The sequence below is a fragment of the Ostrea edulis genome, chromosome 3, assembly GCF_947568905.1.
Source record: "Ostrea edulis chromosome 3, xbOstEdul1.1, whole genome shotgun sequence".
NCBI lineage: Eukaryota > Metazoa > Mollusca > Bivalvia > Ostreida > Ostreidae > Ostrea > Ostrea edulis.
Window position 1 is genome coordinate 6,688,216 of NC_079166.1, and position 16,225 is coordinate 6,704,440.

Consider the following 16,225-nt stretch of genomic DNA (forward strand, 5'->3'; position numbering starts at 1 on the left):
TTGACGTATTTGACAGACATTTTTTTCCACAATTTCCTCTGGTACTTAGTCTTGATTTTAATTAAGAAGAAAAAGTTGAACAGATAACAGTTTTATTATCAAGACCTTAGACATACAATGATTACATTATCACATTGTTGTAACCTTTGACATTGAAATATTTTCCAGATACATGTACTTATGAAAGAGCTGGCTCGCATTCTACCTCATGCTCCAAGATTGCGTAGCAATAGTAACACATGGTGGATATATTAGACAGATTGATAATGATGGGTAATCAGATCAAACATCCTTAATATAAATCAAATTTACATAATCTGTTAAGAATTGATTATATATTACTGGGTAATTAAGGGGTCTTTCATGAAAAGAAATGAAACATCTTTAAGTTTTCATAAAAGATATGAAACAACAATTTTCTCTTTCTTTCAGTGATTAATTGGTAAACGCATTAAACGTTTCAATGTTCCATGGGAAATACAACATAACTATTTATTCTATATGTTGAACAAGAGGCCCATGGGCCACATCGCTCACCTGAGCCACCTTGGCTCATATTGAAAGATTTTTCCTAAATAATTGTATGTAAAACTTTGATTCTCTATTGTGGCCCCATACAACCCCTGGAGGCCATGATTTCAATAAACTTGAATCTGTACTATGTCAGGAAGCTTTCATGTACATTTCAGCTCTTCTGGTCCAGTGGTTCTTGATAAAAAAAATTAAATGACCCACCCTATTTGTGTATTCTGGAGAAAATATAAAATGTTTAATCACGGACAGACAATGAACAACAGGCGATCAGAAAAGCTCACTTGAGCTTTCAGCTCAGGTGAGCTAAAAAGTATTTACGCATGGAATAATTTTCTTCATATGTGTCTTTTTTCATCCAATGCTATTTCTCCCCACTTTTAAATTAACGTTCAGATTTAAAATACATCAGAGTTTCCTGTAAATATGCATATCGATATGTGATATATGTCCTTATCAACTACAGAGTTTCATAATACTGCCTTGCACGTGAGTTAAAAGAGTATAACCTTTACAAGTCGTTGCCTGCAGTATATAATAACCTCTCTATGATAAGAATCAGTTGAATTAAACAATGCTATAATTCTAATATACAAATGATCCATGTGTACATGTATACTCTCCAAAGAAAACAATTTAAACAATGTTAATGTTGCTGAAGCAAAAGAAATGCAAAAGTTTGGCATCGGATCAAGTGCCTTTGACCTTGTTGACAATATACAATTACAAACAAAAGAAATAATAATAATTTATTCGTTTTGTGAGTGCACACTCAGTGGAGGTGCATCTTCTGTTGGCCTCCTCATATGCCATTCCTGTTTTGGAACAAATGAGAACAACGGCCTCTTTTAGCATCACTAGGGGCAGGTAGTGAGCTGCCATTCTGGAGAGCAAACAAAATTCTTTGAAAATTTAAACTTTAAATATTGTGCAATCATAATAAACTATACTGTCTTTAAAAAATTTAAAGATTGAAAAAGCATAACATACATAAATATACGATATTAAATTAGTTTTTATTGTTTCAAGGATGATATGTTTAAGTTCTAGATATGAATTACTGGTAAGTAGCCTTACAGTGGATAATTTAGAATTTTTTTTACTGAGGTCTTCATTTTGCAAGCCTTGCAGTGTTCTGTATTTGGTAAAATCTGAAATAGATATTGAAAAAAAATATTATATTCAAAACATGATAAAATCATGAACTCTTTGGGAATAATTTATGATTCAATTCCAACTACATGTAGTATCGTCTATGAAATAGACATGAATGCCCTTTCTTGCAGAGTGGTGAGAAATCAACACACAGAACAATAGATGGAAGGAAGGACATAATTTAGATAATTATAACAAACATTATACAACCTAGCCATATACATGCTTGGATATGAAAAGTATCAATATTAAATGGGAGTATCTCTACCCATGACGAGCCTTGCTGCACATCATTCTGTCCCTGAGTATATTTAGAACATGTCCCAGTTCCTAAAAATAAAAGAGCCGGATTAGAAAGCTTTAATATGTTATGTGATGCACTACTTGTTTAAAAATTGAGCAAACATGTTCATTCAACTTCATAAAGATGTGTATTTTGGATCCATACCCAAAATATATATTGACTAATTCCTATCATATCAAAGTAATCAAAATGTGAGCTGCTGATTCTTTAGAAAATTACTTTCTTACCAATATATCAATATACTTTCCCCAAAGCAGTAAAGTTTAATATATTTATTGAACGGATTTTTTTCATAAACTGCTGGTGTTTTTCATGGTCTTCTTCCTCACTGGAAAAATACTGTTGTCTTGTTAATACATGGTTTTGAAGTGGACATTGTTTTCAGAAGTAAGGATGTAGATGTAAATCATGTTTTCCCCACAACCCCTGGCCAATGGATTTGAATAATTAGGAGCTAGGATGAACTAAAAATTGTCTACCATAGCCACATACAAACAAGAGGCCCAAGGGCCACATCGCTCACCTGAGTTACTTTGGCTCATACATATGTATTTAAAGATTTTTCCTATATATTTGTATGCAAAACTTTGATCCCCCATGTGACCCCATCCTACCCCTGGGAGCCATAATTTTCACAAACTGAAATCTGAAATATGTCAGGAAGCTTTCATGTCAATATCAGCTTTTCTGGCTCAGTGGTTCTTGAGAAAAAGATTTTTAAACATTTTCCTTATATATTTGTATGTAAAACTTTGATCCCCTATTGTGGCCCCATCCAACACCCGAGGGCCATGATTTGAACAAACTTGAATCTGCATTATGTCAGAAAGCTTTCATGTAAATATCAGTTTTTCTGGATCAGTGGTTCTTGAGAAGATTTTTAAACATTTTCCTTATATATTTGTATGTAAAACTTTGATCCCCTATTGTGGCCCCATCCAACCTCCAGGGGCCATGATTTTAATAAACTTGAATTTGTACTATGCCAGTAAGCTGTCATGTAAATTTCAGCTTTTCTGGCCGAGTGGCTCTTGATTAGAAGATTTTTTAATGACCCCACCCTATTTTTGCATTTTTGTGATTATCTCCCCTTTGAAAGGGACATGACCCTTCTTTTGAACAAACTTGAAAGCCCTTCACTCAAGGATGCTTTGTGGGAAGTTTGGTTGAAATTGGTCCAGCGGTTCTTGAGAAGAAGTCGAAAATGTAAAACGTTTATGACGACGACAGACAACAGGCAAATTTTGATCAGAAAAGCTCACTTGAGCCTTTGGTTCAGGTGAGCTAAAATATAAATGCTCACCATTTACGAATATCACAGTTTATCATTCCTGTCGGTGCATGGAGTAAACTGCCAATCTGTAAGATATTTAATTATCAAATACATTTATGCTATTCTCTAAACTGAGCACACTAAAACCTGTAATTCATATAATACAACACAAGAGATGTTTCTAAAACACATATGCCCCCCAAGTTGCAACATTGAAAGGGTTATACCCGTGCCTCATTTAATTGATAGTAGTATCACCAATTCAAAATATTGAGCAGACAATACCTTCCTATGTCAAGAGTGGACTGACCATGTGACCTAAGAATCAATAGGGGTCATCTACTCCTTATATATGCTGTACAAGTGTACCAAGTTTGTTGTCAATCAACCAATTAATTCGTAAAATATAGGAAACATCCCCCTTAATGTATTGAATAGTATGGAGGAGAAAGCATGGGCAGGAAGATAGACATGAACTCTGATAAGCCATATAGGAGGAGAAGCGTTCACAAACTATTTTATACCCTACACCCATCAGATCCACTTTAACTTTAAGGATAGCAATTGGATCCTCCTGTCCCTACAACTTGCACATCTACAAATGGCATTGAAGCATTGTACAAATTCTCAAGTCTATCAGATAAGCCATATAGGAGAAGTGTTAACAAGGTATTTTAACATCCTCCACCCCTTTTAGATCCACTATATCTTTTAGGAAAAACTTTGGATCCTCCCATTCCGACAATATGCACATCTACAAATGACAATTAAGCATTGTACAAAGTTTCAAGTCTATCCAATAAGCCATATGGGAGGAGAAGAGTTCATAAGCTATTTTACATCTTCCACCCCTCTTAGATCCACTATAATTCTTAGGAAAACAATTGGATCCTCCCGTCCCAACAATATTCACATCTGCAAATGACAATGAAGCATTGTACAAAGTTTCAAGTCTATCTGATAAGCCATATAGGTGGAGAAGCGTTCACAAGATTTTGTGACAGAAGGAAGGACGGACAGAAAGTACAAATACAATATGTCTCCCCCTGGAAGAGGGAAGATATAATTATATGAGTGCATGTTTATATACACACAGCACTAAACATAACTTAAAGTAATTCCACCCTCCTATGATGTCATCAGATTTTGCAAAATCAATGATTTATTTAAATTTATGCATGATAGGAACATAAATTTTGTTAGTCTTTTCCGATAGTTATTGTAAAAAAAAAAACTGTTAAAACAAGAGGTACTGTGAGCAATGCTCACTAAGAATACCCTCCGCTTACCCCAATCTCCTAAAGGGTGTTGGAAATAGGTAAAACTTCCATATTATGACCAAAAAGGTATTTAGGAACACAGCATCTCCATGCGATGAAAAAAGCCGTTTAAAGAATTTAAATGGAAACCATATTCCTACTTTGATGTCCAGTGCGCGTGACCTTTGACCTTTTGACCCCAAAATCGATAGGGAACATCTTCATCCAATGGGTAGTCCATATGTATGATATGGTGACTGTAGGTGGAAAGGATAACGCTTTAGAGCCCGAAAACCATATTGCTACTTCGATGTCCAGTGTGCTTGACCTTTGACCTTTTGACCCTAAAATCGATAGGGAACATCTTCATCCCATGGGTAGTTGAGCGTGAATAATTAAATCGGTATTCCTGAAAGGCAGGTCTGATAAAGGGCTCGTTGGGTGGCAAAGCTTATCTGGTATCCCTCAAAAGTAGGTGACTTTAGCGCCCGGGACCTTGGGCTAGTTGAGCGTCGATAATTAAATCGGTATCCCTGAAAGGCTGGTCTGATATAGGGCTCGTTGGGTGCCAAAGCTTATCTGGTATCCCTCAAAGGTAGGTGACTTTAGGGCCCGGGAACCCGGGCTAGTTGAGCCTTGATAATTAACCCGGTATCCCTGAAAGGCAGGTCTAGCATAGGGCTCGTTGGGTGGTAAAGCTTATCTGGTATCCCTCAAAAGTAGGTGACTTTAGGGCCCGGGAACCCGGGCTAGTTGAGCCTTGATAATTAACCCGGTATCCCTGAAAGGCAGGTCTAGCATAGGGCTCGCTGGGTGGTAAAGCTTATCTGGTATCCCTCAAAAGTAGGTGTTTAGATCGCCCGGGAACCCGGGCTAGTTGAGCCCTATTAATGAACTTGGTATCCCTGAAAGGCAGGTCTGGCATAGGTCTCGCTGGGTGGTAAAGCTTATCTGGTATCCCTCAAAAGTAGGTGACTTTAGGGTCCGGGAACCTGGGCTAGTTGAGCCTTGATAATGAACTCGGTATCCCTGAAAGGCAGGTCAGATATAGGGCTCGCTGAGTGGCAAAGCTTATCTGGTATCCCTCAAAAGTAGTTGACTTTAGCGCCCGGGACCTTGCATGGGCAACTTGAGCGTCGATAATTAAATCGGTATCCCTGAAAGGCAGGTCTAATATAGGGCTCGTTGGGTGCCAAAGCTTATCTGGTATCCCTCAAAGGTAAGTGACTTTAGTGCCTGGGAACTTGGGCTAGTTGAGCATCGATAATTAACTCCGTATCCCTGAAAGGCAGGTCAGATATAGGGCTCGCTGAGTGGCAAAGCTTATCTGGTATCCCTCAAAAGTAGGTGACTTTAGCGCCCGGGACCTTGGGCTAGTTGAGCGTCGATAATTAAATCGGTATCCCTGAAAGGCAGGTCTGATATAGGGCTCGTTGGGTGGCAAAGCTTATCTGGTATCCCTCAAAGGTAGGTGACATTAGGGCCCGGGAACCCGGGCTAGTTGAGCCTTGATAATTAACCCGGTATCCCTGAAAGGCAGGTCTAGCATAGGGCTCGCTGTGTGGTAAAACTTATCTGGTATCCCTCAAAAGTAGGTGACATTAGGGCCCGGAAACCCGGGCTAGTTGAGCCTTGATAATTAACCCGGTATCCCTGAAAGGCAGGTCTAGCATAGGTCTCGCTGGGTGGTAAAGCTTATCTGGTATCCCTCAAAAGTAGGTGTTTAGATCGCCCGGTTACCCGGGCTAGTTGAGCCTTGATAATTAACTTGGTATCCCTGAAAGGCAGGTCTAGCATAGGTCTCGCTGGGTGGTAAAGCTTATCTCGTATCCCTCACAAGTAGGTGACTTTAGGGCCCGGGAATCCGGGCTAGTTGGGCCTTGATAATTAACTCGGTATCCCTGAAAGGCAGGTCTAGCATAGGGCTCGCTGGGTGGTAGGGCTTATCTGGTATCCCTCAAAAGTAGGTGTTTAGATCGCCCGGTTACCCGGGCTAGTTGAGCCCTGATAATTAACTTGGTATCCCTGAAAGGCAGGTCTAGCATAGGTCTCGCTGGGTGGTAAAGCTTATCTGGTATCCCTCAAAAGTAGGTGACTTTAGGGCCCGGGAACCCGAGCTAGTTGAGCCTTGATAATTAACCCGGTATCCCTGAAAGGCAGGTCTAGCATAGGGCTCGCTGGGTGGTAAAGCTTATCTGGTATCCCTCAAAAGTAGGTGTTTAGATCGCCCGGGAACCCGGGCTAGTTGAGCTCTATTAATGAACTTGGTATCCCTGAAAGGCAGGTCTGGCATAGGTCTCGCTGGGTGGGAAAGTTTATCTGGTATCCCTCAAAAGTAGGTGTTTAGATCGCCCGGTTACCCGGGCTAGTTGAGCCTTGATAATTAACTCGGTATTCCTGAAAGGCAGGTCTAGCATAGGGCTCGCTGGGTGGTAAAGCTTATCTGGTTGGCAAAGCTTATCTGGTATCCCTCAAAAGTAGGTGTTTAGATCGCCCGGAACCTGGGCTAGTTGAGCATTATTTAGTAACTTGGTATCCCTGAAAGGCAGGGCTAGCATAGGCCTTGCTGGGTAGCAAAGCTTATCTGGTATCCCTCAAAAGTAGGTGTTTATATCGCCCTGGATCTTGAGTTAGTTTGGTCTTAATAATTAACTCGATATCCAAAAGCAGGTTTTGAGGAATGGTCTTTTTAGTGAGTTATAATGTTGAATGAAAGTTTTGAGTTTATTTTGTGTACTGAATGAGGGGGGGGGGGGGGGGGGGGTAATTGAAATAATTTCTATGATTAACTTTTGATCAAAAATACCCTTCTGTACTTTCAAAAATAATTTCTAAAGATATGTTACTTTGACCACCGCTAGATATCATCAGTTTTGCTTTTAATAAGACTTCTTATTAAATATTATTTTTTCCATGCTGCATTTGCTGTTTTATCTACTTCCTAGGGGCGAGATCGAAAGTTCAATGTCTGACAAAAAAACTAGATTCACATAGTTTTTACGCCCCCCCCCCCCCCTCCGCCCACACAACGACCCCCTAAACTAGATATGATGAGTGTTTAAACTATAATCGATTAACAAGTAAGAACAAACGAGTATAAATAACTCTGTATACCCTATCTTCTGTTTATTCACAAATGAAAGTGTAGATTAAAACTATCAAATGTTCATTAAAATGTAATATCGTCATGTAGTTTTAACAGTCACTTGTCTTTCTCCTTTTTCGACTAATGTGTAATCGATGTCGGATGAGAGAAACTTACAGAAGTTTTAACACCCCCCCCCCTCCTCCCCCTAACTATTTGAATTTAGATTTTTATCCGAAATCAATCTTTTGATCTCGCCCCTTACAGTTTTTTATATCAAATTTCTTACTGTTTTTAACATCTGAGAGAATTAGGGTTTGATTAATTATGTTAATTAAATAATACTCTGTACACTTTCTATCAAATCGTATTTCTCTCCATATTGCGTTCATTGCTTTATTTATTTCTTACATTTTTAATTGTTCAGCTAATTAGGGTTTAATTAGTAATCTTAATTAGTAAAAAAAATCCCAACAATTTTCTTTGCTTTCTTCTCTTTACGAAATATTATTCGACGTACGACTTATCTTTCTATCTATGATCAGGGGCAAGTAACTCGTGGGTCACCTGCTTTTGAGGGATACCATCTAGTCATAACCCTTATAGACCCTGCCGATGCTATAGGCCAATCCGAAAACATGAGTTATCTTTCCTTGATCCGAAACGTAGTACGCCTGCGTAACAGTAGGTTAAGACTTCCGGGCAGTATATTCGAGAAGCGTCAACATGATAAAAATCTAAGACGCATGATGGAACAATACATGGCATTCTTTTACCATTTTCTTTCTCATGTACAGATTTCTTGTGCCTATTCAAATTTGCTTTATCATGGAAAATTTTCATGCAAACTGAACACTGATTTTTCTGATAGATACCATGTTCTACATTTGTAACTTGATCATATGAATGTATTGTCTGTATGTAGTCTGTAGATTTTGTCATGGGAGGATTTTCTAGTATATCAATTGTCTCTCGTCTGTTTGTAGTCTTCAATGAGTTCAATGCATCCAAGTTAAATTTCCTACATGCAGAATGATCAAAATTCCAGCAATAATTACTTTTGAATGCTAATGATATTGGTTCTCTCTGATTGTCTGGTGGTGATGTTTCAGTCACTGTTTCATAATGTCCACCCCCTGCCCTTGTCCAAATCAAATGAATTCTAGAATTTGAATTTCCAAAGTCATGTTCAAGCGTCACAACTTCTGGATTATCCTGATCACCACCAACAGTTACTAATAAGTTGATTCCAAAATGCCTAGACATTGCCAAAATTGATTCCTGCCCTGCAAAATTGCCTAACTGCCTAAGATTATTCAGTTCTTGTTGAATTTCTGGATAAGTCATTTGGTTACCATTAGAATGATAGAAAAACATATGAAAAATATCCAAATTTTGTTCAATTTCATGTATTGCTGCATTTCGTAGCTCTTGGTGATGATTTTGGTTTCCATAGAGGGCAAGACTAACAGACCTAAAGAGACAATTCCCATCCCCTACTATTGGTTGTCTGTGAAGTCCATATAATGTCAGATATTCATCCTGACGGGTACGTTCAAGTTCAGAATCATCTAACATTTGTAAATGGACCTCATTATTTATGACTCTATCAATTACTGAGTCAGTCTCTGAAATCTACAAAAATGTAGTATTCATGTTAAAGACCATGCATTAATATTAGACAATAGACTGACACTAGCGTAAAATCTATTGTGTTAGAAATCTAACAAATTTGTGTAAATTAGCAGTATCCACCACAGTTAATGAACATTGGAATGACTAATGGTCATGGCCATTTATTCAATGCTGATAATATAATGTTCAATATTTCTTCTTAGTACTCCTTTTTTGTGTAGACCTTTCATCCCCTTTATGTACTTTTATTTTAATATGGTAAGTTTGGTTTTCAACTTGGCTTCTTGATTTTGGAGAGGAAGTAGAAATTCAAAAAGCAGTCAATGATAAATGATTTTCATAAGTCTTCAGCTCAGGCTAATCTGACATTCCTCTAACTCTTACTTGTAGTTTTATATATATATAAACAAGTGATAGATCCAGTCATGTATATATAAAAGTGGAAGTAAATGGTCAGAGGAATCTCAGATTAAATAATGCAGGCTAAGAAATGATGACTGTAAATATATGTGATACAAATTTCTTATTCAACAACTTACTTGAAACCATGGCTCAGATGTAGGATTTACTTATACTTACATCAGTTGAATCCAAAGAAAACTGTTGAGGGTAGGCATCCACTGTTCTCTACAATAAGCATGATAAGACTATAATAAATTTAAATTTTTCCACTTGCATATCTTTGACAGAATACTCCTAATGTAAATATATTCAATGGAAATTGAAACTAGATGTCTTGCACACACATATGGGTATTCATATAATACAGTTTACTCCTGAAGAAATCAGTTGAGTATATATTCTATCAGCTTTGTGATATTTCTTAGTATATATATAACTTACTGGTATCTCAGGAAGCAACTCCAATAACGGAATATCTCCAGTCATCTATATTAAAAATTATGAACCACAGTGACAAAAGAATGTAATACATGTACACATGTACATTTGTAATACCATATTCAAACATACATAAAGATAAAATACAAACATGAAAATACATATATTGTTAAAATTGTATGTACATGTATATGCCCCTCGAGGGCCCTTGATTGGTGACGAAACAAATTTAAAAAAAAATACACAGAGACAGAGAGAGAGAGAGAGAGAGAGAGAGAGAGAGAGAGAGAGAGAGAATTTACTCTTTGTAATAGGCCAGCATTTTGAATTCTAAATGGTATCATTGAAAAAATCAAAATCTGTAATTTTTGTGTGGAGTGGCTTGTTGTACATGTATGTGCGTACATATACTTGTATACAAACTGTATTTCAGCCAACCAACTCCAGCATTCTAATTTTAAAGTAACATCCATATTGTATATATTCTTACAGGAACTGAGAACTGGTCACTGCCATCTTTCATCCCAAAGACTATAGTAAAGAGCACTACAACCTACAAAAAATAGACACATTCATGAACTAACTGAGATATCTTTCTATAAGATTCAACAAAATAAATGATCAGTGTTCCATCATTTTAAAAAGTAATTTATGACAATAGACAACTTTAAGCTAATTTAGACTAAATTAGATTGGATTTCTTAGTGTAATGGCATAGCTAAAAAGTTGCGTAATAATTTTTAACATGTATAAAATTTAAATACTAAGTTGAACTACATAACCACAATGCTATTCTAACATTAGAGTTCATAACAATACTGTTATATGAATTTTCAAGATGAGAGACCTCCTTTCGTGTTGTGAACTGTCCACTAAGCCTATCCTGTGTGCATTGAAGCATTCCATTATTTTCATGATCATCACTGACTCATTAATAAAGTTATATGACTTAGATAAATTACAGTTGGGTTGCATGGAAATGCATATATATAAATGCTAATACACACGTATGTTTATGCGATGAATGCAATACATATATTGAGTACTTGTAATAAAGCATCTGAATAAATTACATGGAAATTAAATTATTCTGACACATTTAACCTATTAATACCACCAATTTATGTTTTGAACTAACCGGCTTATAAAATTCCAATATTCATTAAAACCATTCTTATGCTTGTTCTATGAAACAACATTTAAAAGCAGTGTTTTACGTAACATGTGTTGTAGAATATCCATCACTAAAGGGACGTTCATGATCCGTTTGTTCAAAAATGCACTTTCAGTGAAAAAAACCACCAGTAACTAAAAGATAAACATTACTTACGAAAAACACTGTCAAACTTTGCGCCATGTTGGATGCAGAAGGTGAAGGTCAGAAATAGCGCATGCGCAATAGCCTAGTCCTAAAGTTGCGAATAGTGAGATTCGTCATTATCAACAGTGCAGAAGGCCACATATATATTGCTGTATAATTTTACAGCAATCACGCCAACAAAAATGTTAACGTTAATAAAAGATCTCAATGCATAGGTTTACTTCATACACGTGAAAATAACCAACTTTGCCTGTAAAAATAATAGAAAATTAATGTTGTAGGCCCCTAAGTAGAGGAGGACACCCCCCCCCCCCTCTCCGATAGGATGTTCTATCGTTAAACTGATGTAATTTCCTACGACGGGCCTGTCCCGAGACGCAGTAGGATTATTCTAAGTAACACCCCCCCCCCCCCCATTTTCCAGGATTTCACGTGTTTTATAACTGAAATTAGTATATATCATATATTGCATACATTTCCTCAGGATCTTTAGCCCGTGTTTTAATACAGTCAGATTTATAATAAAATATCAGATGTTACTTGTTCAATATCAATGTAGTACATTCAGCGATGAAAGTTCTGCCACGATGTAGTCTAGGTATGTCGGACTGACATCTCTGGATTCTGAAAATGTTCATCTCCTTCGATTGGTGATTAAAATTTAACCTGAGCCTGTAGGCCTACTTGTACATGAAACAGAGGCCACTGACAGATTTCCAGCTGTCTGCCCACAAATTTTATACAGTTTCAAATACAAGTATAACCATAAAAAAATTCGTCGTCACAAACCATCTTTAAACTGACATTTAGATATATGCAATGCTTTGAAAATAAAATAACGTATAATTGAGCACCCTGAATTTATAGTCGGCAAGAGTATGTACCTGTAAATACAGCCATTTTGAGTAAAATATTTGGAGTTTTACTCAAATTATTTTGTAAATTTGTGGCGAAAGGGGGTGTTTAAATCTATCATTGCAATTCTTTTATGACACGATACGTGCCTATACATAATCAAGTAGATTTCAAGGGGGCTAAAACGAATAAAAGAGGGAAGATACAGAGACGTCAAAAGCATTGTATTAGGGGGGGGATAAACTTACCTATCCCCCAGAGAGTACATTTGAGAATATGCCCCCCCCCCTCCGGGATCACACAGGTCTATGAAAAATAATTTAGATCAGTCTAGCAATATTCAACAAAATTAATAAAAAATATCATTTAGTTACCTATTTTACTGCATTTTAAACATATCAGTTGATATTAACAATCCAAGCTTCATGCTGCAGTGTACAAAATGATTTGCACGTCCAGATACTTTGGAGAAAGTTACCCAATGATTGCAATCTGGTTTATTTTTGAAAGAGTCGATTGGTGGTGGTGGAATAAATTTAGCCCTGATAAAACAATGGAAGCGTTGATTTCCTAATTTAATTGATTTTTTTTATTTTGAAAAGAGGGGGGGGGGGATTTTACATGTATGCAAGATCTTCTCACCACAGGCACTCGACGTTTTAAATATCTATAACAAAAAATTGCCTACAAAATAATTATGTCAGTCGTTATTGGAGACATATGTAAACAAATGAATGTCTGGGTGATTTCCAATTTAATTTTTAAAATCCCCCTCCCCCCGAAAATCACTCCCGACTCGATCAAGAAATTCTTTTTTTTTTCCACTAACATTTTCTTACTCTCTCGTACAAATGATAGCAACTGTTCTCGATTTTGAACAGCGCCCATACTAATATAACTATATATATAATATATGCGCAGTCTGACTGTGTCACTACCCGGGAGTTGTCATAATGACACTAAATGTAAGAATACAAAGAGAGATAACTCACGTTTTCGGAAAGGCCTATAGGTAAAGGTAAGTTTTGCCAAGAATCTTGATATTTAGACGTTGACAGAGGTGTTGTAGCGCAGCGTAATACGCCCTCTGGTGAGAGATTCATGCTTTTCAGGGATACCTGTCCAATCAAAATCGCTATGTGCATGGGGTATACTATTGATGAATGAAACGGGCACCTTTTGTGGAAATTTGACATTTTTTGATGAAGATTCAGTTGTCTTCAAGGTATCACACCGGTAATTGTCCAATCAAAATGAACTTAGTCAATTGTAGTTGCATATATTTAAAGAAATATTTTTTTCCTTGCGCGATTTTTCTCATTTCCTCTTCTTTTCTCTTAATTTTTGCACCCGTGATTAGGAAATTTTGTGTAATTTGTAGAAATAACCAAGTGTATACAAAGGAACTATTTGCTGTTGGTAGCCGAGGCTACTTCCTGAGGTGTACTCCGGCTGTTTACACACATGTGAAAAACACGTGGATTTGAGGGTAGTCTTGTTTGCGGGTAATTTATTTTCGATAATGCCGCGTAGGGTGGTGTTTTTCTGGTGTCGGCAGACGAGATAGGTAACCTAGAACGTTTCCGACTGCGTTATTCGGCATCAATTCTGTAAACTGATTTTTAATGAATTTTTTTCCTCTATAGTAATATATAGTGAAAATAATTACCGGTGTGATACCTCTAGTCATCACCGCGCCAAACATAGGCCTAAATTTGAAGCCCTTCACCGATCTTTGTGACATCTCCATATGAGTGAAATATTCTCGAGCGAGACGTTAAGCAAGATACAATCAACCAATCTCTAATATAAAGATGTAATTTTTCTCATACATTTCTGCCTCACACATAATATACGTGTATTTCAGTATACAATAAACAGTTTTATCCGCATCAAATATATATTGCACAATCTAAATGTAATTCATGGTGACACTATTTTGTACATACATTAATTCTGAGATTATTTCCTCAGGTCGATATACTGTACATGTAGTTACAATATAGTGAATTACACAATTAAAATGTACGTTGGAATGAACCTTTTGTACTATTTAGAAGCGTTCAGGCATCAGCACGAGGTACCACCCTTTTTACGATCATTTCATGAGAAATAGATGTATTCAGAACTGTAGAACATTCAGTTCCCGAATCGATTATATATATATATATATACTGTATAGTTCTACAGTTCTGAATACATCTGTATGTTCAGTCCATATATATATATATATAATGTGACAAATTGCCTCAGTATCCAGTAATCAATAAGTTAAAAAAAAAACCAACAAAACAAAAAACAAACTGACGCTGAGGCAATTTTTCACATCATTTTTTATTACCAGACACTGCAGTCTGATTAAAATCAGATGTATTCTATCATCGTCGATAGAAGGGGGACTGGTTTATAGTCTGCGGACACTGAGGCGGTTTTTTTCACGATTATATATATATATATATATATATATATATATATATATATATTCCCTACCTTGTTATAAAATAAGTACAATCAAGGGTAAAATCCGAAATATTCCGCTTTGCGTTCACCGTTCAAGTGGGGAAGTAGAACGTTTCAGGGACAGTACCCCAAACGACACTTTGAGCACATACTTTAAATCTCAAGTAAGCTTTTGAGCTTACTCGAGATTTAAGCATGGCATACTCCATTTGGAGTATGTTTTCCTTACTCAAAAGTTTTATAACCCTCATTTCGAGTATGTGCTCCGGCTCAAAATTTCAAGACAACGTTCGAGCCTGATTTGGAGCCAGTTTTTTTAACCTAAAATTATTTGGAGCCATACTCCAAATCTTGTTTTCGAGCTAGAGTTGGAGCTGGAGCCCGATCCAACTTTTATAACCTCCAAGCTTGGTATTTATTAATAAATATAGTAATACTTGAAAAAAAAAATGATGTGCTGTCGAATCTGGGCCCTTTTTCGCAGTCGCAGATATCTTTATGTAAAACTTTGATCCCCTATTGTGGCCCCATCCAGCCCCGGGGGCCATGATTTGAACAAACTTGAATCTGCACTACACATGCAAATGTGCCTCACGTGAAATGCTGTTCACATGAACCTTTCACGTGAAAAGTGATTCACGTGAAATTCACGTTAGTATGTCCACATGAATTTCACGTGAACAGCATTTCACGTTAAAATATTCACATGAATTTCACGTGAACAGCAATTCACGTGGAATTTTTCACATGAATTTCACGGGAAAAGCATATATCACTTTTCACATTAGTTCCTTGCGAAAATTTTAATGTGATTTTGATTTCCGCAAGGAAATAATGTGAACGGTGATTCACGTGAAAAGATTCACACGAATTTCACTTGAAAGTTCTTCATGTGGAATTCACACGAACAATTTCACGTGAAAAGCTATTCATGTTAAAATTTTCACAAGAAAAGCGATGAAAGTGAAATATTCACACTTCTTAATATATGTTCAAGCGAAAACACAATAAAATTAAAGTAAAATATAAAACGATATAGAGATTAGGCAATTTAAGTTATAGTATATTTATAAAATGTTGGCAAACAACCAATAAAGTAGATCCTGCTCACGCCTCCCTCTCCTCGTCTATTTGCGAAATTATTAACTTGCATTGTAGTTCTGTACGCAGTATGATTACATGTACTTTCTCTCATTTCCCATTATTTTTTCTCTTAAGAATTAAAAAATACGCTAAATTTCCCAGCATCATAAATATGAATGAAAGCACATTTTCCAACTACTTGACGAATCACTATATTGATAGAGTTCAAACATACAACTTCAAAAACACGAAATTTTCTAAACGTGGAAAATTACTATTTTACAGTAAAATCAAAAAAACTATGAATTGAAACTAATAAGACCATTTGAAATTTCCATGTGAGAGTAGTAAGAATATTTGCCCACCCTTTAGAAATTCAAACTGGTAGATATTCAAAACCATGTATTCCAAAAGATTGTTGTTT